Source organism: Vombatus ursinus, unplaced genomic scaffold, assembly GCF_900497805.2.
Source record: "Vombatus ursinus unplaced genomic scaffold, bare-nosed wombat genome assembly UNPS02014798.1, whole genome shotgun sequence".
Classification (NCBI taxonomy): domain Eukaryota; kingdom Metazoa; phylum Chordata; class Mammalia; order Diprotodontia; family Vombatidae; genus Vombatus; species Vombatus ursinus.
This window is the reverse complement of record NW_020954576.1, coordinates 6127655-6153630: the sequence shown is the minus strand read 5'-3', so window position 1 is coordinate 6153630 and position 25976 is coordinate 6127655.

Genomic DNA, 25976 nt, shown 5'->3' with positions numbered 1-25976 from the left:
TCATTACCTGTGTGATTTGGAATAAATCATTGAACCCCATCCAGGCCTCATATCATTAAAATAAAATGGTTAGGCTTCTATATGACCTCTATGGCCCCTTTCAGCTTGAAATCCCTGATCCTATTAGTACTTGTTTCTCTCTCATCCAATGTTAATTAGAGTAAAATTATGATGCAAACACTCCTCAGCTTCTGTTCCAGATGTGAATGTTAAAATGTTTATACGGCAGCAACAACAACCATTTAAAATAACATTAGGTTTAAAGTTTGGAAAATGCTTTATGTATGTGATCTCATTTGATACTCACAGAAATCCTTTGAAGTAGGTACTATTGTTGGATACATTTTACTCTCAGACTCAGAAAACTTAAGTGACTTGACCAGGGTCACACGTTAAGTAAGACAAGCAGGATTCATACCCAGGTCTTCCTGACTTTATGTTCAGTGGTCTAAGGGAGATCAGATCAAGATAGAAAGAAAAGTTCCAGCTTGCTCAGGTTAATCTATTATACGTATTTTAGAGCTGTCATTGAGTAAAACAACTTCTGCCTCTCAGAAGACGGTGGAAAGTTTTCCTTCACACCATTCTTGGGACACTGAAAATTCCTAAATTGGAAGAGATGGAACTTGCTGACTAGCTGAACTGGAACTTTCTCTTTTGATCCATTTTGTTGTCAGGCATAGACACCTTCTCCTGAAATTACATGCTAACCAGTGTAGCACACAGGCTACCCAGCTATTATCCCTTCCTCTCCCTATGTGACCAGCCCACTTCTTAAGTTCTCGAGTCTTTCAAAATTGTTTATTTTTATAATATTATTATAGTATAAACTGTGCTCCTGGTTCTGCTCACTTTGCTCTGCCTTGGTTCAAAGTGATATTCAAGTGAAGTCCACTTCCCCCACTCCTTCCTAGTTTGTATAGATTTCTATCTGTGCCCCTGATTATGTGAGATAAGTTCCCTCCTCTTCCTTCCTTTTTCTTTCCTTTGTTTTCCCCTTCCTTTATTTTCTTTTTTTTTGATCATCAAGGTGTAATAAGAATCACTCCCAGAGCCATCATTATGACTCTTGACCTGACATCATGGTTCTTAGAGGATATTTGTATCATCTCCTTCATCCCCATTAGAATACAAACACTTCTTCCTTCTAAAGGGTGATTGCTCATTCATAGTTATGTCTCTATTCCTGTGTTTATATTTCAAAACTTTGACTAAGGTCCAATCTTCTCATCTGGAATATTTGTAATTTCTTTGTTTCATTAAAGGTCTATTTTCTTCCCATAGGATTATACTGAGTTTTGCTGGCTAAATTATTCTTGGCTTTGCTTTTTGGAATATCATATCCCCTGCTCTCCAATCCTTTTGAGTGGCAGGGGCAAAATCTTGTATAATCATGACCGTGATTCCTCAGATTAACTTCCTCATTTAACTGCTTTTTTTCTGGCAACTTACAGAATTTTTTTCTTCCACCAGGAAGTGTTAGATTTTGGCTATGATGTTCCTAGGAGTTTTCATTTGGGGATTCCATTCAGGAAATGAAGCAGTGCATTCTATTTTCACTTTGATCTCTGGTTCAAAGAAAATCTGGAAAGTTTTCCATCATGATTTCTTGAAATATTACATATAGCCAGGATCTTTGTGGGAGTGGGGGACAGGGGAGGAAGAATGGGTCATAACTTTCAGTTAATTTTATGAGTCTTAAGTTATCTCTCCTTCATCTGTTTTCCAGATAAATTGTTTATGATATGAGATAACTTACATTTTCTTCTATTTTTTTCAGTTGTTTATATTTTTAATATGTCTGGATCTCATGAATTGGACAATAGGTCTCTGTCCAAGCACCACTCAATGATTATTTTGGGGGCCCTCCTGGCTCAGAGTGAATGTAAATAGCAACTGTTTCTCTTTTGGCCAGCAACCCAGAGGGTCTTCCTCTCCCAGTTTGATTTTTTTTAAAAGGGCCATCCCTTGACTCACTTCTTAAAGAAGCCAATTTACTGAATGGGCATTTCCTCACTCAAAGTAAGAACTTGAAGACCTTAGCTTAAAAGGGCCAAGGTCTCCCACTGCATCCTGGGCCATCTGCAGTCATCCTGATTAATGTCTGGCCACTGGACCCAGATGGCTCTGGAGGAGAAAGTGAGGCTGGTGACTTTGCACAGTCCTCCCTCACTCAAATCAAAGTAAATTGAAAGTCATGGTATCATCTCTCTGAGGTCATGGTCCTCTTTGAGAACAAAAGACAAACCACACAACCACATTTTTTCAGGGCATCATTAACTTCTGTTTGGTCCATTCTAATTTTCAGGGAGTCTGTTACTTGAGTAAGGTTTTGTACCTCTTGTGCCAATCTGTTAATTCTCTTTCCAAGTTTCTCCCCTATAGTTATTTCTTTTCTAATTCTTTTCTTTAACACTCTCATTTCATTTGTACTATTGTTAATTCTTGCATAATTGAATAAGAAGAATACTTAATAAGAACTAACATTTATGTAGCACTTACTTTTTGCTAGACAGGGTACTAAGTGCTTTACAATAATTATCTCATTTGATCTTCACAATAATCCTAAAAATAGGCACTATTATTATCCTCATTTTACAGACAAGGAAACTGAGGCAAAAAGAGGTTAAGTGACTTTCACTTTCTCAGGGTCATACAGCTAGTAAATATCTGAGACTGGATTTAAATTTGGATCTTCCTGACTCTAGGTTTGGCACTCTATCCACTGTGCCATCTAGCTGCTTCAAAGAAAGAAATAATTTATTCTAAGAATTTGGATTTATACTCCTGAGTTTATGTTTTGGGCATCTCTGGTCTCATCATAACTCTCTCTCTCTCTCTCTCTCTCTCTCTCTCTCTCTCTCTCTCTCTCTCTCTCTCTCTGTCTCTGTCTGTCTCACTTCTAGCAATCTGAGCAACCTTTCATTCCTGACCTTGTTAAGAGCTCTTTGTGGACTCAGTCTGTGGTCCTGTCCCTTGTGGGAGATTCCCCTGCACTGTCTTCCTGGCTTGGAGACTGAATGCAAGATCTGCTCTAGGTGACCCTGCACTACAGGTTTTGAATGCTGAGTCCATGCTGAATCTGAGTATCCTTCTTACTCCCATTTTTTTTTTTGTACATGACTTTATAGGACTCAAACTCATTGCAGCTTCTTGCATCTTTTTGCATGTCCTTACTTTTCTTTCTCATTAGAATCATTCACAATGTTATTGCTAGATCTTATTTTGAGAGCTTCCCAGTCCCCTTAAATGGTTTTCCCTTTTAGGGTCTCAGGCAATGAGACAAAATCAACAAAAATCAAATAAAAACCAGCATCTTTTGTTTTTGAAGGGAGGTTGAGACACAAGCGCTACATTTCAAACTGTCCCTAAGTCTGTTTGAGTAGTGACATAAGCATTTAAAATGATAGATGTTATAATTGGCAAATTTGCAAATGACACACAGCTGGGGGAGTGGGTTATGGGAGTAGGAACAGCTAACATATTGACAGATATAAAAAAAAATCTTGACAGGGTTAAAAAAGTGGGCTGAATCTATTAAGAGAAGCAAATCTTTAATTGTATAGTTGGGTTCAAAAAACCAGCTTCACAAGCATAAGATATGGGAGGTATGGCTAGACAGCAGCTTTTGTGTTAAAGAGACTGGGAGTTCAGTGATTACAAACTCAATATGGATCAACATTGTAAATGGAATCCAAAAAGAGTTAATGTTTTTTGAGGCTGAATTAAGAGAAGTGTAATGTCAAGCATATGGGAAGTGACAGTTGTGCTATATTCTGTCCTGGTCAGGGCAACTAGGGGGTGCAGTGTATAGAGCACTGGGCTTGTAATCAGGAAGACTCATCTTCAATGAGTTCAATTTGACCTCAGATACTTACTAGCTATTTGGCCTTGGACAAGTCACTTAACTCTGTTTGCCTTAGCTTCCTCATCTGTAAAATAAGCTGGAGAGGAAGTGGAAAACCACTCCAGTATCTTTGCCAAGAAAACCCCAAATGGGGTCATGGAGAGTCAGACACAGCTGAACAACAACTGTCCTGGCCAGATCACATCTAGAAAATCTCCTCAGTTCCTGACACTACATTTTAGGAGGGGGCATTGCTCCCCCCCAACACACACAAAAATAGGAGTGCATCCAGAAGAAGGATTCAAGAACTTGTCATGTGAAGGAACTGGGTGTGTTTAGCCTGGAAAAGAGAAATGGGGGGGAGGGGGAAGGAGGGAGTAATGAGGAGGTGTAGGAGAGTAGAACAGAATGGATATCTTCAAGCATTTCAAGAAATATCACGCAGAAGAGGTATTAAACTTGATTTCCATGACCTTAGAGGGAAGTACTTGGAGATGCAAAAAGGGATCTTGGCTCAATGCAAGAAAAAATGATCCTAAGAATTAGAGATGTTTCAAAATGATGTGAACTGCCTTGGGGGTGGTGAGGTTCCTCTTACTGGAGTCCTTCAAGCAGCAGAAGGGCATTTATCAAGAATGTTGTAGAGAGGATTCTCTTTCATGTATGGCTTAGACTGCTTGATTTCTGTTGTCCCTTACAAATCTAAAACTCTGAGGAATTCATGATTCTATAACTCACAGTGAACAAAATCTCCCCACCTGTTCAAATAAACCCATAGTTTCAGAAGCAAACCTAGAGTCATAAATAATCTACCTATCTTAAGGAATCAATTCTCATAATATTTAAAAGTTTTTTAGTCTGTAAGTATTGGTAACTATGATGCTGAACACACTCCAAAAATCTCTTAAAAAAACATTATTTATTTATTTTCAACATTCACTTTTATAAGATTTTGAGTTCCAGATTTTTTCTCCCTCCCTCCTCTCCCCTCTCTCCAAGATGGCAAGCAATCTGATATAGGCTATACATGTACAATCATAGTAAACGTATTTCCTACATTAGTCATGTTGGGAAAGAAAAATCAGAACAAAAAGGAAAAATCATGAGAAAGAAACACACACATTCAAGAGAAAATAGTATGCTTTAATCTATATTCAGATTCCATTATTCTTTCTCTGGATGTGGATAGCATTCCCCATGATGAGTCTTTTGAAATTGTTTTAGGTCATTGTGTTGCTTAAAGCAGCTAAGTTCTTCAAAGTTGGTCATCACACAATGTTGCTGTTACTGTCTACAATGTACTCCTGGTTCTGCTTACTTCACTCAACATCAGTTCAAGTAAGTCTTTCCAGGTTTTTCTGAAATCCACCTGCTCCTCATTTCTTATAGCACAATAGTATTCCGTTACATTCATATACTACAATTTGTCAGCCATTCCTCAATTAATGAGCATCCCCTCAACTTCCAATTCTTTGTCACCACAAAGACCTGCTGTAAATTATTTTTGTATATGTGGGTCCTTTTCCCTTTTTTATATCTCTTTGGGATATAAACCTAGTAGTGGTATTGCTGTATCAAAGGGTATGCACAGTTTTATAGTCCTTTGGGTATAGTTGCAAATTGCTCTCCAGAATGGTTGGGTCAGTTTACAACTCCACCAAAAATGCATTAGTGTTTCAATTTTCCCACATCTTCTTCAACATTTGTCATTTTCCTTTTTTGTTATATTATCAAATCTGATAGGTGTGAGGTAGTACCTCAGAATTGTTTTGATTTGCATTTCTCTAATCAATAGTGATTTAAAGCATTTTTATGTGACTACAGATAGCTTTAATTTCTTCATCTGAAAACTACCTGCTCATATCTTTTGATCATTTATCAATTGAGGAATGACTTTTGTTCTTATAAATTTGACTCAGTTCTCTATATATTTTAGAAATGAGGCCTTTATCAGAAATACTGGCTATAAAAATTGTTTCCTAACTTTCTGCTTTCCTTCTAATCTTGGTTGCATTGGCTTTGTGCAAAACCTTTTAATTTGATATAATCAAAATTATCCATTTTGCATTTCATAATGTTCTCTATCTCTTGCTTGGTCATAAATTCTCACCTTCTTTATAGATCTGACAGGTAAACTATTCCTTGCTTTCATGATTTGCTTATAGTATCACCCTTTATGTCTAAATCATATACCTATTTTGACCTCATCTTGGTAGACAGTGTAAGATGTTGGTCTATGTTTAGTTTCTGCCGTAATATTTTCCAGTTTTCTTAGCAGTTTTTGTGAAATAGTGAGTACATATCCCAGAAGCCGATGTCTTTCAGTTTATCAAATAGTAGATTACTATGGTCATTGACTACTGTGTCTTGTGTACCTAACCTATTCCACTGATCTACCTCTCTTTTTCCTAGCCAGTATCAAATAGTTTTGATGATTGCTGCTTTATACAAAAATCTTTCTTAAATGACACTTCAAAAAATAGAAAATGTAAATCAATTTGTGTCCAAATTTGTATCACAGGTCATTATTCAATAATACCATTTTTAGATTTTTGTTTTCGTAAAAAAGTTTGTTTCATTCAAGCAATTTTATTTTGTTTCTTTTGTAACTCAGGCTTTCCTGGACACCCCCAATTCATCTAACATGGAGGTACCCTTGAGGGGTCTTTGGAGCATGTCCAGATTGCCTAACATGGAGATTTCTGCGTCCCCTACCACTTGGGTGGGGGTAGGCTCCTTTGATTGGCTACCTGTATCTTTAAAACTGGCAAGATTAAGCCATTAATTCTTCTTTGTTGCCCTCTTCCTCCACTCTCTTTTTGGCTGCATTTATCTACTATGTTCAGAGAGTGATGATGACTGAACCAGTGACAGGGGAAGAACTTCCTTTCCCTGCCATCTCTCTCCGAGAAATGGACTGGGTAGTGTCTGTTTCTGTTCTGTATTATTTGTCTTATTCAGTTTCAGGCACTGGAGGTGATGCCCCTGGGAGTCTGAGTTATGATAACCTTGGATTCAGGATTCTTGGTGGGAAAATACAATCAGTCAGCCTGGCATGGAAGCCTGAGAAACCAGGGTGCCTAGGACTTGAGCCCAAGGAGGATTTTTGACTTGGAACTGGGACTCTATAGGAAACCAGCTAAGGTAAGCTATGAAATTAATCCCTTTCCCCAGAGACTGAGGTGGTACAAAGGTAGGTGGGGAGAGAAGGAATCATACTTCTCATGTGTTGGGTAAGTTTGTGATTATAGCTTTTGAAGTCCTGATTGCTCAGAGTGAATGTTTATAGCAATTGTTTCAGTTTTGAACAGAAACCCTCAGGGTTTTCCCTTCCCAGATTTGTGTGTGTGTGTGTATGTGTGTGTATTTTTTTTTGAATAGGTAAAAGAGGCCATTCTTTACCTCATTTTTTACCTAGCCTTAATCACTGAATGGGCATTGCCTTAGTCAAACTGAGACCTGGGAAAGGCCATAGCTTAAAAAGGCCATGGTCTTCCATTGCTTTTGGGACCATCTCCAGTCATCCTGATCTGTATCTTAGCACTAGACCCAGATGGCTCTGGAGGAGAAAGTGAGGCTGGTGAGCAGCTCTGCATCACTTAAATCCAATGCATTTGCAAGTCATGGCATCACCTTCCTAGTCATGGTCTTCATCAAGAATGTAGGACAAACAGTAACAACAACTAAATAGCTTTTGAAGTTAATATTCCTTTGTAAAAGCTAATCTAATTGTTAGGGGATAAATTGTGGGGGGCATCTTAATTGAGACTGAGCCATTTACAGAAAGCCTAGACACTCCCATATCCCTGACCCCAATATACTCAAGGATGCCAGAGAATTCTGGGGGAATGGTTAAATACAATGTATGTGACCTTTAGATAGTTGTCTGTTTAAATATCAGGTTCAGCAATTCTGTGCTCAGTCATATCTCTTATATTTTTGATCTGAATGTAAGAACACTTGTAAATTGAAATTATTTGGATCACTGTTACATGTTGGCTTTCTTTGTTCCTCTCTCTTCTCTCATAAGCTTACAAGAGGCTTTTCACAAAAGGAATTAGGAAAAAGGAAACTAAGCTCTGAATTTTAGTATATAGGGAAGCAGCTTATTAAAACACAGTATTATGGATCTGGGACCAATGCCTGCTGTCCTCACAGCTAAGAGATTAATCTCTCCCTATGAGGGTTCTTAAGAATCATTTGCAGAAGAGGCATTTGAAATGCTTCAGAAATCAGGAGAAATTTCATCCAACAATGAGTTGGCCCAGGAGCTCCAATTAGGTATATATTTCATCTATATCCACTGGTGTAAATTCCAGTCTGAGAGGCTGGTATCAGGCCACCGAATTGTAAGCACTCTTCACCTCCTGGAGAACTTGCTGTTTTGTTTCATGATACTAGAATTCCATCATTTACATTAAACTCATCCTTAGATTGAAAGCTCCTTGATGACAATTTTTAGGGTTTCTATTATATACTCTATGTATTGTAGAAGATAAGTATTCAAGTAACTTAATTGCAGAATTAATGATGAATCTGTCCAATCTGACTGAGGGCATATGATTTGGTTCTTTAAAGAAACCAAAGTTATCCCAGGATATTCACTGATGGCAGGGAAAATATTCTAGCCTAAACCTCTTTTAGCAAAGCAGTAATAGCTGAATATAGAAACCATTATTCAGGTAATTCAGCTGAAAATGTTTCATTCTGTTTGCCTATTCTTTGAAATTATATTGATAATCACTTCAATTCCTTTCTTCCATTTATCTAACTTAAGTCTCCCCTTATATTCACCTCCCTAGGGTCCTGAAGGCTTCATCCCTAAAAGGTATATGCAGGCATGATTCATTATTTTTCTTAAATCATTGTTGAAGAGGAAGAAGTGAAAATAGTCTGGATGTGTGTTTGTGTGTGTGTGTGTGTGTGTGTGTGTGTGTGTGTGTGTGTGTGTGTGTGTAGTGGTGGGGGTAGGGATGGCGGGGATTAGAAACCAAAGTGACATTTGGGTTCTCTGGGATAGATGGAAGCCAAACCTCTCGAACTTGGCTCTCTCACAAAGAGAGGCTGAAGGAAGGGTGAAGAGGGGAACCTACCCACTTCTGAGGCCCTCTTCCCTCTAAGATACAATTTGTAGAAAGCCAGCTAACCCTGACCAGCACAGCCATGGTGGTTCCCAGGCTGCTGCTTAAAAAACATGCCTTAGTGCACAGATGTGTGATAGCTTTTGAAATTGGTGCAGTCTCTTCCCACCTGCTGTGCTTCATTTCGGAATCTGTGCTTTCATTTAAAAGACAAAGCCTGATTAGCTTTTCATCTGTGAACCTTATTGCATCAATTGCCACCCAGAATTGCAAGTGTTTTGGATTAGATGGGGGCGGGGGAGAGAAGAGAGGGAAAAAAGCTTCCTGCTTCTACTAGAAGGCCTTCTCTTTTAGCTGTGTTCAGTGAAGATGGCCAGTGGGGAAGCACTAGGTAGCCAAGCCCACCCTGCAGTTTTGTTAAACTCTCTCGATCCAAACAACCCCAGAAAAAAGTCTCTGATGGAAAGCCCAGAGGACTCAACAACAAAGGCTGTGTTAGGGCCATGAGACAAATGACTGGGAAGGAAATTCAAGGCTATCAAGGATTCAGCAGGACTTAAATGGATATTCAATGAGTGGTTGGGAGAAATACACACACACACATACACACACACACACACACATGCAGAAGAGAATGATGAACAGTTTTTAAAATGAAAGTCAAGCAAATCAGGAGGCCAAAATGCTAACAGGATCATGCCTCTACATTGAAAGTAGCCAGATGCTGTAAGGCCTGAGGAGTTAGGCTGCAAAGGAAGGCAACCCATTCCAAACCAAAAAACAAAAAACAAGCACCATCCAAAAATGAGAGACCAACAAATTAAATATCCTACAACTGCTTTTCATAATTAAAGTTTTCTATCTACTATCATCCAAAGCTATCTTAGGCAGACAGCGCAGGCAATACTAGTTTGGGGCTACCAGAGAGGGGTGCATTTATCAAATCACTAGGTCAAGCAAAGAATGGTCCCTAGGAATTCAAAACAGAGTTAGGGAAAGAGACTAGAAACTAGATTTGAAAGTCTGGGAGAAGAGACCTGGAGGAAACGTTAAAGATTAGAATCATAGGTTTAGGACTGAAAAGGATTTTAGAGATCCTTTAACTTCTTCTTCATTTTATAGATGAGGAAACTGAGGCCAAGAAGGGCTATATAGCAAGTGGAAGAGCTGGTATTCAAACCCCAGTCCTCTAATTTAAAATCCAGTTCTTTTACAACCAGACAATAACTAGCTCTCCATCTCGGTTGCTTGTTGCTAGAGAGCTAGGGCTACAGGGGGTCTTGAGTTATTCAGCACTGGGCTCAGAATTGTGCTAGTTGCTATGGGGTCAAAGACTTTACAACTAACAATTAAGGACATATGGCATAGACTCATGACATCATCAAATACTCAGATTGTATGATATGCGATTAAGTAAAAAATGCATGGTGACAATATGTCAGCCTCATGTACATTCTCCATTATGCTTTGGTCTATTCTGAATGGTGAAGACTCCTCAGATCAATCTATCTCAGACAAAAGTCTATAGGGTAAGCTCCATCACAGTCCACTAGTATTGTGTAGTTCTTTAGGATGTCCTAGACCATGGCACAAAGACCGACCGCCCCTAAAAATATAAATCGGTAGGTCACCATAATAGGACTCCACTTTCTAGGGAACATGAAGAAGACAGACCTACTCTGATCTGACTGAAGTTCTTGCCCCCAGGTAGAATAAAGGAAACCCAAAAGGGATGTAGATTAAGGATAGATTATAAAGTACTGCAAGGATGCTGTCAGATTCTAGGGTCTTGCCTCAAAGTTATTGACACTTAATATCTGGGTGACCTTGGGTAAGTTATTTTAGCTCCTGAGACCTCAGTTTTCTCATCTGTAAAATGAGGGTGTTGGACTGGATGGATTCTAAGGCCCCTTTGAGCATTAAATCTGTGACTCAATTATCCTCTGGTAGAACTATCCAATCTTAGTTCTTGCACAATGGAAAACCTCAGTGAACTGTAGTCTAGAAATGCAGAGATGATAACCAGCAGGGGAAGAAGTCCATCTGGTGGTTATCACAGTGCTTGCTGTCATGAGTGGACAGCCTCCACTCTTCCTCTCTCTGTTGATGGCCAGACACACCCTGCCAAGGCAAGAAGCATGCCCTGCCTCTTTGTATAACTGGTAGAACTACCTACTCATTCATTAATTCATTCATTTACTCATACTCCTTCTACGTGGGTGGTCTGCCTGTTCCTAGGTAAGCATATATGCTTGGGAAAATCTCTCTCTCTCTCTCCCCTCTCCCTCTCTCTCTCTCTCTCATTCTCTCTCTCTCCGTCTCCCCTATTGTTTGTATCAATATGAGTCAGCCAAATTTGCTTGACCTTTAACAGTCAGTAACAACACAAGAAAAAGAAAAGCCTCCAAAAATTCCAAACAACATTAGGATTACAAGACAGTGCTAGAGCAAAGAAAAAAGGACAAGAAAGGGGAAAAAAATAAGTTAAAATGCTAAGGAATTTGAAAGTTTAGAATGTGGGTCCTTTTCTTTGTCCATTCTTGATTTAATAAAAAGAAAGACTATTTCTCCCATTCTAGATTCTAGAGTATGTGTTTGGAAAGGAACACTAACAGTTATAGTATACTTTAAGTATACTTAAAGATTTAGAAAAACAGAATCATAGAATTTGATAACTAGGAGGTACCTTTAAAAAGTCATTGTTTCAAAGCCCTATTTTACAAAAGAAGAAACTGAGGCCCAAAGAGGCTGACTCATGCAAGGTCACACAACTTATGGTAATGAAATTAAGTGACAAACCCAGTAAAAGACTCCAGGGGACTGGTACTCTGCTTGCTTCATTCACTCATTCCTCAAATATCTATCAAGTGCCCACTCTGAAAAAGGCATTTATTTCTTTGCCTGTGTTGCTCCCCTGCTCCAGGCTAATGTTTGGCAGGTGGCTGGTGCCTGCTGCTTAGTCCTATGTCCTTTCCAGTGACTGGCATCTTCCTCTCCCTGCTTGGCATCTTTGTTTCTGCCTGGCTGACTCTGCCTGCTGTCTGCCTTGTGTGGCAGGGCTGGTACTAGCTGAGGTCATGACTGAAAAGCTTTAGGTAGTAGCTTCCGGGATGGATATATTGACTGACTCCTCCATGAAATCTGACAGCCCCAGCCTCATGACTATCTTCACACAGGAGTCATGGCCACCTCAGAAATCACAATCATCAGTAAATCATGCTCTGGATTAACCAGAAACAAATTCTGGAAACATCATTCCCCTTTAATGTAATGTTTTTACTCTAAAAATTTCTCATTGTCCATAGCATGGTATAGTAGAAAGAATAATGCCCTGGAAGAAAGAAAGAAAGAAAGAAAGAAAGAAAGAAAGAAAGAAAGAAAGAAAAAGGAAGGAAGGAAGAACAAGAAGGAAGGAAAAGAAAGAACAAGAATGCAAGCTCATTGAGAGCAGAGACTATGTAATTTTTGTCCTTGTATCTCCAGTGAGTAGCATACCTGCACATAGTAGTTCCTTAACAAATTATTGTGGATTAACTTTGGTGGGGGACTAGAGCTATTTTTCCTTGGTGTGGGGAACACTTTCTGATGAAGACTCCCTCAATAAATGCATATGAGAACCACTGTTCAACTTATCTTAGAGAGTTTCCTGAGGACACTGGGATGTTGTCTACTGACTAGCCAGTATGTGTTACAGATAAGCTATAAACCCAGACCTTCCTGTCTCAAAGATTTATTCTTCATACACTGTCACAAACTGTCTCTCAGTTGATTGATAGTTGGGATATTAGATATTCTTCTTCAAATTGGTTTTTCCTGTGTAGAGAGTTAAATGATACTCTTTTGAATGATTACAGATCTCATTTAGAAGCCTTTGAAATACTGTAGACATAGCTAGAGCCCCTAGATCTAGTCCATCAGTCCATGTATCTTAATGAGACACACTTTATGAATGGTAAAATGGGCTTGTAATTGAACAGGAGCAAGAGAACAGATTGTTTTATGTTTGGGAATTGGTAGGATGCTTTTAATGGGTCCAAGCTTCTCCTTGAAACAATATCCTCTCAAAAGAAGTCACCATTCTTCCATGCCATGTGGCTATAAATAATAGAATACTACAATCTCCAGAGATTTAAAGTTTTAAGCCAACCAAAAGGCAGAGGAGAACCTTGGGGTAGGCATGAGGAGGCCGTAGTACATTACCAAGAAAGTACTGTTGAGCAGAAATGAAATACAGTGCCTTACATATCAATATTTTTAGTGGAATTGGATATAATCAAATAGGAAATGGCTTAGTGAAAAATATATAAATATAAGTAGAACTCAAAGAAAATAGAGACCCACAGGGAGTTAGCTTGACTAGGGAAGACTTTTTGTGAAGGAGCGTTTTGAGCTGAGCCTTGAAGAATAAAAAGGAACAACCAACTCTCTTGGAGGCAAATTTTTTGTGTCTTGGACTCCTTTGGCAATTGGGTGAAATGTTATAGACCCTTTATCCAAATAATTATTTTTAAGGGACAAGTTTGAGGTATTCCAGACATTTATCCTACTCAACACCTGGCTCTCCATCTGTTATTGTTCAGTCATTTCAGTCATGACCGACTCTTCATGACCCCATTTGGGGTTTTCTTGGCAGAGATACTGGAGTGGTTTGACATTTCCTTCTCCTGCTCATTTTACAGATGGGGAAACTGAGGCAAACAGGGTTAAGTGACTTGCCCAGAGGCACACAACTAGGAAGTATCTGAGGCCGGATTTGAACTCAGGTCTCCCTGACTCCAGGCCTGACAGTCTATCTGGCCATGCCATCTAGCTGCCCCTTCTCTGTCTGTAAGGAGATGCTAATACTTGGTCCCTGGCTTCCTTACTAGGGTAGGATAAAATAAGCATGAAACACTCAATTTTTTCTGAAATGGGTTTCAGGATTGGAATACCTCCATAAGCAGACAGCGTAAAATCTGATGTCAAGTGGCTGCTGTTCTCCTCAGCACACTTGTCCCGAGTGCCTGTGAAACAATCTCCATTGTAGTCTTACAGTGCAAAGGACTGTGTTAAAATTCTGCCTCTGACTCTTACTACCTGTGTGACCTTGGGCAAGTCACTTTATCTCCCTAGGTCTCAGTTTCATCAAGGGCAAAATGAGATTGGCTTAGATGATCTCTGATATCCTTTCGAGCTTTAGATTTATGATCCTAAGCTACTGAATAAATTTCCAATTGGATTTTGGAGCGGTCCTGCCTAGGGAGGTGTTAAACAAAGGATGTTCACACGTTTCTGATTTTTTCCTTTCCTCTTACTAGGACCAATTAGAGACTGTAGTGGAAGAAATGATTTTTTTCCCTTTTGCATATTTGCATAAAGTCTGCTCCTTGGCAGCAAATCACACAGAGGAAAATGACATAATAGAAGGATAAAATGAAGATAACTACATCATAGGGTAAAAGTAACACTCTATAAGTGATAGTTTTAAAAAAAAACCTCTTTTGTCATAAACTGAATAATAATCTCAAAAAACAATGAGAATTAGAAATAAAAATAAATTCTCACATAAATCATAAATGCCAAATATTTTACAGTTTGATAAAGAGAAATAGGTATATACGTATACACAAAAATGTATGTGTGTATAGACATGTATGGTACATGTGTGTGTATATATACATACATATACATATACACACAAATTTAAACATGATAATAATATCTTATTTACTTGGTGTACCATACTGATTTCTTTTCCACCTGTATGCACATCTTTTTTTATTTTCAATGTTTATGCTGTTATTGCAAACCTGAAAGTGATACATAAATGTGAGCTATTGTTCAGACTGTGTATTCTTGACTCTTTATTAATAGATGATATCATGGTAATCTGAGGGCCCTATAGCTGGAGGACATCCTGAGGGGTCATCTGGTCCAGTCCAATCAAACTTCTAATGCAACTGGGACAGATGGCTGCCCATCAATAAGACAATGGGAGGTTTTCAAGTTCTTTTGGATGAAAATTATATTTAGCATAAAGTATAACAATCCCTTAAAATCCACATAAGGAAAGGAATGTGGATATCATTATGTAACCACCAATTCCTATCTCCCTTTTCCAACATGAGAAACCCATTAGTTAGGACCTTTGAAATTCAGGATGACAACATAGCCAAGATATATAAGAAATTGACACAAATTTATAAGGCTAGTAGCCATTACTAATGAATAAATGGCCAAAGGATACGAATAGGAAGAAATCTAAGCTATCAAGTAACATATTTTTTTTAATTCTCTAAATCACTAATAATTAGAAAATTGAAAATTTGAGGTTCTGCCTCATCCCCATCAGATTGGCAAAGAAGACAAAAGTGGAAAATGACAAATGTTGAAGAGACTGTAGATTAACAGGCACATTAGTAACTGTTGGTGGAACTCTGAATTGGTGTAGTCATTTTGGAAAGCAATTTGAATCTATGCCCCCAAATTCCCTAACCTTTGGTCTTATTTTTTCCACTACTACATCTATTCCCCAGAGATTAAAAAAAAAATAAAAGGATCTATGGGTAAGTGTGTGTATATATATATATATATATATATATATATATATATATATATATACACACATATATATACATGTATATGTATGTATGTATATGTGGTATGCATTGGTTTTTTTCACAGTAGCAAAAAACCAAGGGGCTGTCCTCCATTGGGGAATAGATAAACAAATGTTGGCATATGAATGTATAGTTATAAGAAATTTTGAAATGGACAGTTTTAGAGGAAACAGAAAACCCGTGTGAACTGAGGTCGAGAGAAGTAAGTGAGCAACACTCAATTTATACAATGACTACAACATTATGTAAAAGGAAAAATATACAGTAACAACAATGTAATCAAATATTTGGAGTTGTAGACATCAGGATTTCTGAAGGGCCACCCCTGGACATAATTGAATCACAAAAGACATAAGAGCACTTTCATCCAGCTGTGACCAGGTTTGAATAAACAGTTCTATTCAGGACAGCTTTCCTCCACATCAGTGAAAAGACAGTGTTGTTCAAGGCTCCCCCATCTGAGGCATCTCAAGCTAAATCTTTGGGTCCTGATAACTACAGGCTTCTTCTGAATGGGCTTCAGTGAATCACAACCCCCAACAATGCTAGACCTTGCATGCGAAGCAGCACGGTGGAACGAAACTGCCGATGGAAGCAGATTTGCTCAAATTTTCAGCAGCAGAATTTCTTAAGGTTTGTCTGCTCAGAATATGAGGGATGTATGCAGAATATTTCACTTGTGTCAGCAGCCCCAGCCCTGTCTCATTCCAGGAGCAATTAATGGACTGTGCCTTTAACCCTTCCCTTTCTCATGACTGAGTGAGCTCTCTTTTGTCCACTTATTGCATGTGTGTGTGTGCACGCACAAGTGTACATGTGCATACACACACATATGTATATATGAAACTTATTGTATGCATATGGAGTATTTATTCTAGGGATGCATGAACATAGCCTTTACAGTCCTTATGTCCTCCTCACTTTCAGTATTTTGCTCTTCTTAATCCTTTGGAAAAATATTGCAAGTGGGTCTTGCTGTTACTAAGTGTGAGTTGGGGTAATTGTAATCACTATGACCCAGCAGCTTATGTTTAAAAACAACAGTGAACATTGGCCTGGACTCATCCTGTAACGCAGAGCATTTTCAGATTCATCTCCAGGTCTATGATTATTTCCCCTATCAGGTTTGCCTGTATAGAGAAAATGTAAAAATACACTGTCATTAATAGAATATCATAACAGAATGCCATTACAAATCTACCCTGAGAAAAAGAAGAGGATGGTGCAATGTTTTGTTCTTTATCAATTCAGACAAGTCTGCCTAAGTTTCTATAAATTTTTCATGTTTTCTGTTTCTTATATGTTAATAATATTCCATTAAATTTATATATCACAAATAGTCCAGTCATTACCAAATCCAGTGGGCACCTACTTTATTTCCAGGTGCTTTTTTTTTTTACTCTGACAGTAGACTATGTTGGTATATATGGAATCCTTCCTTCTGTCTTTGAAATAGGTATTACCAAGTAGTGGAATTTCTGGGTCAAAGAGTATGAGTACTTTAAGTATTTTTCTCATATGACTTCCAAATTATTATCCACAATGGTTGAATCAATTCTCAGCTTCATCAAAGGTATATTGTTGTGCCTGTCTTTTGTCCAACATTAGCCATTTTCCTCTTTTGTCATTTTTGACAATTTGCTGAGTTCAGCAGTGTGTTAGAGTCAGCTTGTATGGGCTTGGAAGAGCTGATTGTTAAATGTTCAGCGTAAGCACTTGCACCTTAGAAATTGGTAAATGCTACAAACAATTGACATTGTTTTTATCGATTATCTAGAAGAGAAAATCTTAATACAAATTAAACAGTGTGATATGTGATTTTTCCTTCAACTAGCCAGTTAAGCATTAACCAGAACATCCCTAGATGAGCTGTTAGTTGAAATTTCAAAGCTTTAAATTTTTTTTTATCTAACAATCGATGATTCAGAGCAATATTTCATATGATTGCTGATATTTTGAGATTTTTGTTTTGAAAACTATTCAGGCTCCTTAGGAAATGGCTCTTTTTTTCCTCACAGCAAATTTTGTTATTCTATCTAGTTCTGTAAACCTTTAGTAGTTTAGTAGTGCACTACATCTGTAAATTAATTTAAGTCCTATCATTTTTACTACATTAGTGTGGCCCAACCATGAGCAATGAACATTCCTCCTATTATTTGTCTTCCTTTATTTTTGTGAAGACTGTTTTGTAATGGTATTTATATACCTTGTGTTTGTGTTAGTAGATAGAGTTTCAGATGTTTTATGCATTGAATGTGATTTATCTGTGGAGAGTGGAGAGCGCAACAACCTGTAATCATGAAGACCTGTGGTCAGATCTGGTCTTAGACACTCACCAGCCATGTGACCCTGGGCAAGTCACTTAATCTCTATTTGCCTCAGTTTTCTCATCTGTAAAATGGGGAAAATAATACCTCCCAGGATTGTTGTGAGCTATTCATCTTTCTATCTATCATTTCTTCTTTTTTTTTTGTTTTGTTGCTAGCATATATAGAAATGCTATCAATTTCTATATTTATTTTTTTATCCTTTTACTTTACCAAAAAAACTCTTCATTTTCTCAATTATTTTCTTTACTTAATCTCTGGACTTTTGCAAGTGAGCCTACATTTAAGCTCCATTTTCCTGGCAATATTGGCCTGAAGTAGTGTGGTGTTCTAAATAGAAGCCTGACTTGAGTCAAAGGACACATACATGCCTTCTTCAACAGTCTCAGTCATTTGGAATCGAGCTGGACAGGACTCAGAGATCACTTAAGCCAATCCCTTCATTTGAAAAATGAGGAATTTTATCCCTGTGGAGGTCAAGTAACTTGCAAGGATTTACACTGTATATCTCACACCCAGCTCTAGCTTTCCTTGAAAAGCTCTCTTGAAAAGTTTTTCCTCATCTATTTGTTAATTGTTGACCCTTAGGAAGGCCTCACCTTGGTGAGAACTGTTCATATCTTCCATACTACTGTACAGCAGCCAGTCAAAAGCTCTTCTCCCTTTTCTCTGAGGTCTCAACATCCTCAAAGTCCATTCCACAAATCTTAATTGTTTTGTCGTTGACTCAAGATGCCCATTCACCCCCAATAGCACCATAGTGATGGAGATAAGAAACCTAGCTGTGTAATAGGGGCCACTTTTCTCAGCAGCAGTTTCCTCATCTATAAAATGGGGATAATAATAGCACCTACTTCACAAGGTGGTGAGAATAAAATGATATGTAAATCACATTGCAAATCTTAAAGTTCTATGTAAATAAATTCTTATTTAAATGTTAACAATTATAATTAGCTAACATAATGATAGGGTAATGGATAATGATTGGTGTTCCCTTTGTTTTCGGTGGGGTTCCTTTGAATTCATATTGGTAATTTTAAAAAGATTAGGACATGTTAAGTATTGTTGCCTATGTTCATCTAATTGCTCATGTTGTCCTGAATCACCTCAAGCTTGGAAAGGCCTTGGGTCTTGCTAACAATTTGCTTGGTCTGAAACATCTTACGGATATTGTTCAGCCTGACAGAATTGGATAATACATCACAATGAGCTCTTGTCCAAAAAAGACCACTCAGAAGTTCTCTCACTTGTCAGCATGGCAGCTGGCAACATGGCCATTCAATGCCTTGTCTAGGAGCCTTAGATTTTCCTCAGATACCTCTTTTCCCAAAGGCTATTGTTACATCTTGAAATCTTCAGAGCTGCTTATTGTTCAAATTGAATAGTATTGGTTGGTATTTATAATAAGAAACTGTTTCAGCCTCAGTTTCCTCATCTGTAAATTAGTATCATCATTTTGCTTGTCTTCTAGTCCAGGATGCTCCATATCAATGGGGAAAGTATTAGTGCTAATTAGGTATAAAAGAATCATATTTAACCTCTTTGTCCACATATAAGTTCCAAATGTATACATCCTTAACTGGCTTCTAAAAGCTTGCCTCAAAGAGTTTCATTAGTCTTTATATCTTAGATATATTGCTTCAAGACATTACTATAATGTTAAGTTTAACAGTTGTCCTAGGCTGGGTGTTAAGGGCTATTGAACATACCACCACATATCTCTTCAGATCCCAAACTTTAATGATCAGGTTCTCATAATGATTAGTCTCCAAGAAACATTTATCATTGCCCAAGCTGAGAATTCAATTCAACAGAAGACTAATTAGTGAGTAGAATGTCTCTCTATTTTTAATAAGATACATAAGTCCATTCATTGAAATCACTTATCTGCTCAGAATATCTCCTTTATAGTGGGTAGATGCTATAAGCAGAACAGAATTATATATAGTTTGTAAATTATAGACATAAAGGTTACTTGATGAACTTTAAGAAACACCCCCCAAAAGGAATGCACATTAGACTAATCAAGTTTTATTACTAACCAACTCTATCATCTTAGACAAATCATTTAACTTCCCTGAACCTTAGTTTCCTTATATGTGAAATGAAGAATTTGGAATGGATAATCTCTAATGCTTTTTCTGACTCATATTCTATAATCTAATATTGTCTTAGTCTTTTCTAATCATCATATGGTGACAATATTATTATGGGACTGTTATGAGAGAGTCCTGTCAGATTCTGTATCTGTATGCCAAGCTTCTGTTTTCTGAAATGTCTACAAGGAAAGAAATGTGAAAGAGCAAAAACTGAAAATAGGGAAGAACTATAATAGAAAAGTAAGAGCTCTCTAATTGGTTCTTTTTTTTTAAGGCAATTGGGGTTAAGTGACTTGCCCAAGGTCACACAGCTAGTAAGTGTCAAGTGTTTGGTCTGGGGCCGGATTTGAACTCAGATCCTCCTGACTTCAGGGCCGGTGCTCTATCTACTGCACCATCTAGCTGCCCCTCTAATTGGTTCTTGTAGGTATTTTGTAACAAAGGACTAAAGCAGAGTCTACCAGTCAAACTCATCTCATCAAAGACTGAGAGAAATTAAAAAAAGAAGTCTGTTGTTTCTCCAACTTCCCCTCCTTGCAACTCCCCAGTAGGCACTAATATATTCTGTTTGCTTCTTTTACCTGAATGTTTCTCATATCCTTATCTAATATTAAACATAGAAAAGCCAGAGTTTAGCTGGATACACAAAAATTTAAACTTGAACTGCAAACCAAACCCTTATTTTAATGCTAGAAATGTTCTAAACTGGGGGCTCTGAGCTACTGTCATTGTATCATCTCATAAAAACTGCATAAAGCACTAAAGGAGGGGGTTGTGTCAGTCTGAGGGTCATCACATTACCCTTAAGTTAAAATTATCGGTTGTTGTAACAGTATGAGGTTGATTAAATTTCCCCCTTCCCACTGTGAGAAATAAAGATGGGGTAGAAACAGATCAGGAATAGATGAAAAGATCTGGGGAAAATTGATAAATGGTCAAAGGACATGAACAGGCAGTTTTCAGATGAAGAAATTAAAGCTATCTATAGCCATATGAAAAAAATTCTCTAAATCGCTATTGATTAGAGAAATGCAAATCAAAACAACTCTGAGGTACCACCTCTCACCTATGAGATTGGCTAATATGACAAAACAGGAAAATGATAAATATTGGAGGAGATGTGAGATTGGAACACTAACACATTGTTGGTGGAGTTGTGAACTGATGCAACCATTCTGGAGAGCAATTTGGAACTATGCCCAAAGGGCAATAAAATTGTGCATACCTTTTGACTCAGCAATATTACTTCTAGGTCTGTATCAAAAAGAGATCATAAAAATGGGAAAAGGTCCCACATGTACAAAAATATTTATGGTAGCTCTTTTTGTGGTGGCCAAGAATTGGAAATTGAGGAGATGCCCATCAATTGGGGAATGGCTGAACAAGTTGTAGTATATGAATGTAATGGAATAGTATTGTTCCATAAGAAATGATGAGCAGGCAGACTTCAGAAAAACCTGGAAACACTTACATGAACTAATGCTGAGTGAAGTGAGCGGAAACAGGAGAACACTGTAAACAGTAACAGCAACATTGTCTAATGACTAACTTTGATAGACTTACCACTTCTGAGCAATGCAAAGATCTAAGACAACTCCAAAAACCCCATGATGGAAAATGCTATTCACATCCAGAGAAAGAAATTTCTTATGGTTCCTTCCATTGGTTCTAATTCTTCTTTACAATATGACTAATGTGAAAATATGTTTAATATGAATGTATATATAGAGCCTATATCACATTGCATTCTGTCTTGGGGTGGGGGAGGGGAGGGAGGGAGAAAATTTGAAACTCAAAATCCTATGGAAGTGAATATTGAAAACTAAAAATTAATTAATTAGCTAATTAAAAAAAGGAATCAGAAAAAAAGATAAGACAGGGGAAGATCCAACTCTTTCTTTTCCTTAAGGGAGAATAGAGCAGAATGATCAAGTGCCTTCCATAACACCACCCATTGGTATTACATACAGTAAACAAAACTCTAGACTCGTGGTTTCAAACTATATTTTCATATTCATTTTGTTTATAGTTCACACCTACTATCTAAATCTTTGTTTCTCTTTTTGAAAACTATATTATGACTTACTTGTTCAACTGAAAAATAACACAAGGTAGTCTGTGGTTAAGCACAGAATAAAGGTTTTAGAAGTTCAAAGAAGGAATTACTGTGGGCTGAAAGATCTCAAAAGTTAAACTCCTTGGTCTATAGTTTGAGTACTCCATTCTCTTTCCTTTAAAAAAAATGGGACATTTGCCCTTCTCCAATCCTTTGATACATTTCTTACTCTCTAGTCTTTCAAAAGTCAGTCAAAAATATTTATTAAGTGCCTACTGTGTGCCTGACACTGTGCTAAGTCCTAGAAGAAAGGTAGAAGATGGTCCTCACTCTCAAGAAGCTCACAGTCTAATGGGGAGGTGCAACATGTTAAAATATTTCCAAAAAAAGCTATATTCAGGATAAAATGGAGATAATCAGCAGAAGAAAGACACTAGCATTAAGAGATGTTGGGAAAGGCTTTCTGTAGATGGTAAGGTTTTAGGTGGAATTTGAAGGAAGCCAGGTGAACCAGAAGACAGAGATAAATAGGAAAAACATTTCATATGTTGGGAATACCCAGTAAAAATGCCTAGAGTTGAGAGATAGAGTATTTTTGTTCAAGGAATAGCAAGGAGGCCAGCATCATCGGGATTGCAAAGTGTATGGTGATAAGTAAGAAGTAAAAAGATTGGAAAGGTAGGGGCAGGAGTAGGTTATAAAGTGTTGTGAATGCCACAGGATTTTATATTTGGACCTAGAGGTAATAGGGAGTCACTGGAACTTAGGGGTTTGACATTGTCAGATCTGTGCTTTGGAAGATTACTTTGATGGCTGAGTAGAGGATGGACTAGAGTAGGGAGAGACTTGAGGCAGGGTGACCAACTAGCAGACTATTGCAATAGTTCAGGCATGAGATGATGAGGTTTTAATGTTATCAATGACTGAGCAATCATAGTTAGAGAGTTTTTAAAAATAGCCTTGTTCAAAGCTTGGGATTGGATCCATTCCATAATGAAGGTACCATTGTAATTTTACTATTTACTTAAGGCCATGTTTCTAGGAAAAATCTGAAGTTCGGAATCATACAACAGTTAACAAGCATGGTGGAATGATAAGTTAACTGCAAGTCTCATCCAATCAGGAGTTCTCAGTGAGGAGGTAACAAAGGGAAACAAGAATGGGGAGGTGGATGGAACACTAAGTTGCTTCATCTACTCCTCCTCTGAGTTTTCCTTGGGAGATTTCATAACTTTTTCTCCTCATGTGGTTATGACAAAGTATGGTAATCCACAGCCTATTGGAATCAAAGGGAAGAAAAGGAAAATCCAGGACAGTGGAGATTTATAATCAATCTAAAATAAAGCTGGGGAAATAAAGATATGAGCACAGTGAATAAATAATCAAATCACAGAAACTAAGAGTTGGAAAAGACCCATAAGGGCCATGTGGTCCAACCCATATAAAGATGGCATCCTCACTATAATAAATCTGACAAGTGGTCATCCAGCCTCTGGTTGTAGACTTCCAAGAAAGGGCATCCTACCATCTCTTAAGGCAGCACTTTTGGACATCTCTGTATATACATTGCTACATCTTCTACAGAGACTACATAAGCCAGGACTTGTCTCTTTGCCCTGTGTCTGCATGAGGCTGTCCTAATGGAGTATCAGTTGAATAGACTTTGGGCCAATTGCAGTTTATTTATCACTTCTGTCTTTCCTTCTCAAGCTTCTGGCTGAATCATCTGACTTGTAACTCACCCTTTTAGAATATTCTTTTCTGAGAAGAAACTCAGCTTTAGCTCCTCAGTTTCCCATGAGACAGAAACAAAAGAGGAAGTTAATCTTTGCTTTTTGCCTTTCATTTCTAATATCTTCTGGGAAGCAACATGATGCGACACATTCTTTCATCTGCTTTTCAGTGATTCTCCTTAGCCCAGGGCTAGTTCTTCCTTCAACCTGTTTTGTACCTTGTCCAGAGTTCTCCATTATATAGAGAGTTCTCGATACCTTCCCTCCACTCACTCCAAACAAGTCATTGTAATTTTAATAGCAGATGTCCACCCTGGATTGACAGCAAAGAAGTACTGGGTGGAGAAAAATGTTTCCTAAGCATGAATGTGCAGTGTGTGTGGGTGTGTTTATTTCAGCACAGTGAATTACACCTTTTCTTTTGAGTGAGGAATGAGGTATATAGGTTAGGTACTCCAAGGAACTTTGCCTGATGTGGTATTCCTCCTAAAGTGTGATACAATATGGAATCTGGCCCATAAGACATAACTTAGTAACTAAGTACTTATAACAACTCACCCTGCAATGTTTTCCTTGTAATCCCATGAGCTCTATAGTGTGTTTTATTATAATTTTGGACTGGAGCAGTAATTTTGTTGATATAGGGAACTCCCAGTGAGGAAACACCCTGTATCAATGTCAATTGGTACCTTCTCTGCAATTGATAGACTTAAGGAGTTGCCTGGGAACACTGAGAGGCTAAATGATTTGCCCAGGTCACCTAGTCACTATGTGTCAGAGGTGGGATTTGACTCTGGGACTAGCTCTCTATCCACTACATGATGCTACCTCTGTCCCTATTTTTACAGATGAGCAAAATCAAGTCCAGAGGGTTAAGTGCCTGACCCATCATTATACATCTAATAAACATTGAAGCTGGGATCTGAACCCAGGTCTCTTGACTCCAAATCCATTATAATGGCTACTACATCTCTGTCACAATCAATATTTGAGGCAGTGCCATTTATAAGACTTTTCATAAAATTCCTCTATAGAGCAGACATTAGTGGAGTGGAAAATGGTGAGGAGTGGAAAAAGGTACGGAATCATTACCATCAAATTATTTGCAAATTGTTGGATTAGAGCCACTCTCTATTGTTGGGTACCTGGGAACAAGACCTGGGCCTCCCATGCCCAATTGAGCAACTCTTTCATCAGGGTGCTTTGAAGCTAGCTCTAACTAGCTCAAGAGATTTGATTGTTAAATATTTAGTGTGAGCATTTACACATTGAAAATCCTCTGCAAACTACAAATCAAGGATTAATTTATTTTTTGATTTATTGTCTAGACTTAAAATAATGTAGACTAAAGTTAAAAGGGCATTTTTCCCCAAAGAGATGATTGTTAAACATTTACGAGAATACCTATCTTTCTTCATAATTACTGACTAGGGTTAAATAGTTTGCTATTTTTGATTAACTTATCACCAAACCGAAGAAATTCAGCAGTTCCCACAGGACTCACTTAGAAGAATCTGGGATATGAAAAGATCCACTTAACCAGCCAGTGAATCATTCCAACTAGTTAGGATTAAGACAGAAAGAAAAAAAATGATGGAACGCATCAAAACAGTGTGATAAAGTGTTAAAAGAGGGATCAAGGAGAACTGAGCAGATACTTCAAAAGAAGAATTTGTTTGCAAGATTTCTGCTAGCGTATCCATGTTAATGATTACCATCAGATAGCACAGTAGTCAAAATGAGAAAAGAGTACATAGTTGTTTCCTTCCAAGGCTGAAGTGTTTTAATAAAGGCAGTGTGGAAGATATTACAAAACCAGATATCCCTTAATAAATCAATCACCAAGTATTTATTAATCACCTACTATAAGCCAGGTACTATGCTAAGTGCTTAGGATACAAATACAGGGGATAAAACAATTCCTTACTTAGAGGGAGCTTAACATTATAAAGGGGGAAACAAGGAAGAAATATATAAGCATATCCACATAAGTTAGGAAGGGCTTTCTCTCTTTCAGCAATTAGTATACCAGTTTGCAAAGCCCTTCCTTATCTCATCCCTGGTAATCTCTAACTATACTAGCAAAAAATAAAAGTGATTTTTTTTTCATTACTGGATCAATACGGTACCCTGGTAAACTTTTTCCTTTCCATCCCCTCCATATCTCTTCTCTCACATCCATCAAAACTCTCATTGGACTATAGGAAGCTGCTTGCATCCTTCCCCACTTCCCC